Below are 4695 nucleotides of genomic sequence, written 5' to 3'. Positions count from 1 at the left end.
ACTCTTTTTTTAATCCTGGGATTTATTTACCTTCTATAATTGAAACTTTGTTGCCTTTAGTGGAACTCAGAGACAGCTCCTGCTTGCTGCAGCTCCGTGGCCACGGCCTGCTTAAAGCAGGTATCTGGGGTTTATTTATCTTCTATAATTGAAACTTTGTTGCCTTTAGTGGGGCTCAGAGCTGGCCAGGAAGCTTGGCTTCCTCCATCACTGGAGCAACCAAGCCTCCTGCTCGCTTCAGCTCCATGGCTGCCTGCCGCCATCTTTATTGGGTTAATTTGCATATAGTTACTCTGATTGGCTGGTAGGCATGGCTTAAGGCATAGCAAAGGTATGGTCAATTTGTATGTTTGTCTTTTATTAGATTAGATCATTCTCCCTCTTAACAAACACCTCTAAATTTAGACTTCTATTATGCATGGCCAAATATTATACTCAGTTTTTATGTAAAATTTAGATTAATATAAATTGAAATTTAACATTGATATTTGCTTTATGACATTTTAATCTATCTTTGGTTGATTTATTAGAAGATATTGTATAAAAGATATTGATAATATCCAACAATTATATAGTTATTTTGAAATATGAAAAGATTTTAATTTCTAAGATATCCATTATATGCCCACATATTCTCAAATATTTTCAAGAATCTATTATAAATAACTTTACAGAAGATACAGGAAAAATAAATCTTGTATCTCATAAAATTAACTTCAAGTATACTAAAATTAACAATTCACACAATTTTTCAATTACTTTATATTCAGTATTATTTTGTATTAGTTTCAGGTTTATAGTATAGTGTTTAGACAATCATACACTTGATAAAGTGTTCCTCCCAATATTTCCATTACCCACGTGATACCATACATAGTTATCACAGCTGTATTTTACATCCCATGACTATTTTGTAACTACCAATATGTGTGTCTCGATCCCTTTACCTTTCTCACCCGATGCAGTACCCTAATCCCTCTCCCCTGTTAGTACTACTCTGCGGAGCTGGCACAGCCAGTTCTTTTGCAGTATGAGGCTACTTAGGTCATTATAGAATAAGAGTTTTAATCCTGGTACAGAAATCCTGGTCAGGAATCTACTTCAATATGACTAGACCATTTTCATTATTAATTCCTGTAAATGCAAACAATCTTATTTTTATGGATTCCATTTATTAAAATGCTCAGTGAAACTGAGCACTTGTGTCTTTTCCCATTTTACAAGAACAAAGAAAGCCCAACCATGTGTTACTTTCTGTTCTGAGCTTAAATCTGAAATTTATGTTTTACTTTTAAGAAGGTAGAGGCTTGTTAAATAAACTGCACAATGGATCAGTTATTTTTCAAATATCTATGATAAAAAAGAATGGAAAATATGAATGGTTGGATAAACTTACACTATATTTCTGATTCAGTTGAAATGATAAATGAAAAGCTAAATTGGGTATTTCTAGTCCTAAACAGTTACAACAAGTCATTTCCAACGACAAAAACAATAACAACAACAAAACCCCACACTTCATTGTATTAATTTGAATTTTATGTTATTTGTATACTAAAATATTTCACATTTCATCTACTACCTTTTTTAGCTAGTGGGGTTTTTAGCCAGACAGCTTGTTGACTGCTAAATATATTCTAGTTCTCGTTCTACTATTGTTGACTGCTTTCACCTTGAGAAAAAAGGGGTTGACAGCTATAGCTCATTGCCTATTTTTGTAAATAAAGTTTTATTGGGACAGAGCTGAATTAATTTGCTTATATATTGCCTGTGGCTGCTTTCATTCAGCAGTGGCCTAGTTGAGTAGTTATGGCAGGACCATGTGGCCTGCCAAGATTGAAATAGTTGCTATCTGAACCTTTATAAAAACTATTTGCAAACTTCTGGTCTAGGGGTTTTCTGATTGCCATAAATTTTAAATTTGTACAATTCTACACTTCCCTGCGATCAATACTGCAAAAAGCTGATAAATACTTATTACATGTTAGACTCATGGTTTATTTAAAGGTATAATGAGCCATTCCTCTTCTCAACAGTATCTTACATGAAAACCTCACTTGAGCAATATAGTGCATATCAATACATAACTGGGCATACTAGGTTGCATCTGCTAAGAAAGTGTTGCACAGGGCATGGGTATTCAGGAAATTCATCATTGAAGTAATCACTGAATAATAAGGCTGGCAGATCAAGCCTTTAGCAAAGGTGGAACTTGAATTTTAAGATAGAAAGAAAATGAATATATTAAATATCAACTATTTTTCTCCCTTCCCATTCCTGTACTCAGATACTGCTAAAACACGTAACTCTCTCCTTGGTTCCCTGATATCATCTCACAATCATATTATTATAGTTAAACAAATTGGAAGTCTTAAATACAGTTTTTACATCTGCTGTAATTTAAGGTCCTGAACTATCAAAGGTATGAGGGTAATGTGCCTATGTGTGTGTGTCTTTGTGTAAATGTAAAATTATATAATACATATATTTATACAAATACACATGCTTACAAACATTTTACCCATTGTATTTATTAAAATGTTTCTAATTATTATTTAACAAGGCTACACTGCATTTTATATAAAGAAATGGAATGTCTTAAAATTAGTAAAAAGATAAAATACCCAAAATAAAAACAAAATAACAGTGGATTACAGAATATTTCTACAAAATATGTGTGATTTCTTTTTTAAAAAAAACTTTTCTTTTTAATTCTAGACAGGTATGGAAAAATCAGCAATACTAATTTCTTGTCAAGTGATTTCTGGCTAAAATATTCTATATTTTCTCAAGGTAATTCAATAACTGGATCCAGGATGACTATGAATCTAGTAATTATTTAATATTTAAGCATTTTATTAAATGCAATTTTTAGTTTTGTTATGTGTGTATATTACTCCCACTGACAGAAGAAAATGCAGAGACTGGGGTGATAATCCCCATAAGTACAATGAAGGAAAATGCTGGTGGAAAGGCTTCTTTACAAAAGCATTACAGGAACCAGGTTATACTGTAAATAGAAAATGCTTTGCAAATGTAACATATAAAACTGTCAACACTATTTCTTTAGTGCAATAAAATAATATTGCTTCCTAGAATCTGAAATTGCTATAAAGAACATAAATAGAAAGAAAATGGCATATAGAATAGAAAGTTTGTAATGCTATTCAAGTTCTTCAATTGACTGGCCTAAATATTTTCTGTATATTTGATAAACTTCCACTTAAAATCAGCTTTCAATTTTGTTACCAAAAAGAAATAGAGGTGATAGTTGTTACCTAAGTACATCAAAGGGTTTTAAAAATCTATGATGATGTTTAATGTATGTAGAATTTTCATTATTTAAAATATTTTAAGGATACAATACAGCACACTAACCAAAATATATCTGGATGGATTTAATTCCCACAATAAACTAATTTAATTACTAGTTAGTGATATAATCTTTAATATTTTCTTTATTGTCCAAATAATCATCAGATTAACTCATTCTGACAATATAATATTTCATTGTTTTAAAGTGGTCTCAGCCAGTGTGGGTCAATCAGTCGAGCCTTGTGCTGTCCACCACAAGATTGTCAGTTCAATTCCCAGTCAGGGTACATACCTGGGTTGCCAGTTCCTCCCAGCCAGGACACTATATGCATAGCAGTCGATCAATGTTTCTGTCTCTCGATCCCTCCCTCACTTCCTTCATTCCTTTCCCTCTGCATGTACTGAGGTGAGAATTAAAAAATAAAATAAAATGGTAATATGGTAATTAGAGCAGAAATTTTCCAGACATCCTTCCTGACAAAGCCACAGCAGCTGCCTGAGGCTCAGGCAAGCCTTGGATGGCAGCTACCACTGTGAGGGCCGGCCCAAGGCTCAGGCAAGCTGTGGTGGCTGCGAGGGCCGAAGCTAAGGCCGTTGTGGCAGCCAGCAGTGGCAGCAGCATAGGTGTGATGGGGGCGTCACCTTCCCCTGATCAGCTGGTCACCTCCCAAGGGAGGCCAGAGGCAGCAGCAGCTAGGGGGTGATAGGGGCGGTGCCTTCCCCTCATTGGCTGGTCCCCTCCCACAGAGGGAGGCTAGCCTGTGGCTTAGGACATCTCCTGAGGGCTCCCGAATGTGAGAGGGGGCAGGCCAGGCTGAGGGACGCCCCCTCCAGTGGACAAATTTTCATGCACCTGGCCCCTAGTATATATATATATATATATAATGTCCTCTGTACAGTATTTCCTCATTTAATCCTCACTAAGATAATTTTTTATAATTGCTCTTGCTATATATTGAACCCTCAGTGTGCCCATCATTTTGTGGAGTAGGTGTGATGGGGGCGTCACCTTCCCCTGATCAGCTGGTCACCTCCCAAGGGAGGCCAGAGGCAGCAGCAGCTAGGGGGTGATAGGGGCGGTGCCTTCCCCTCATTGGCTGGTCCCCTCCCACAGAGGGAGGCTAGCCTGTGGCTTAGGACATCTCCTGAGGGCTCCCGAATGTGAGAGGGGGCAGGCCAGGCTGAGGGACGCCCCCTCTGTGGACAAATTTTCATGCACCTGGCCCCTAGTGTATATATATATATATATAAACTGGAATGTTATTTACCCATAAAGAAGAAAATCCTGCCATTTGCAAAAACATGGATGGACCTTAAGGGCATTATCCTAAGTGAAATATATCAGACGGCGAAGACAAATGCTGTATGATCTCATTTCTA

The sequence above is a fragment of the Myotis davidii genome, unplaced genomic scaffold (genome assembly GCF_000327345.1).
Source record: "Myotis davidii unplaced genomic scaffold, ASM32734v1 scaffold269, whole genome shotgun sequence".
In the NCBI taxonomy this organism is placed as follows: Eukaryota; Metazoa; Chordata; class Mammalia; order Chiroptera; family Vespertilionidae; genus Myotis; species Myotis davidii.
This window is presented reverse-complemented; position numbering follows the sequence as displayed.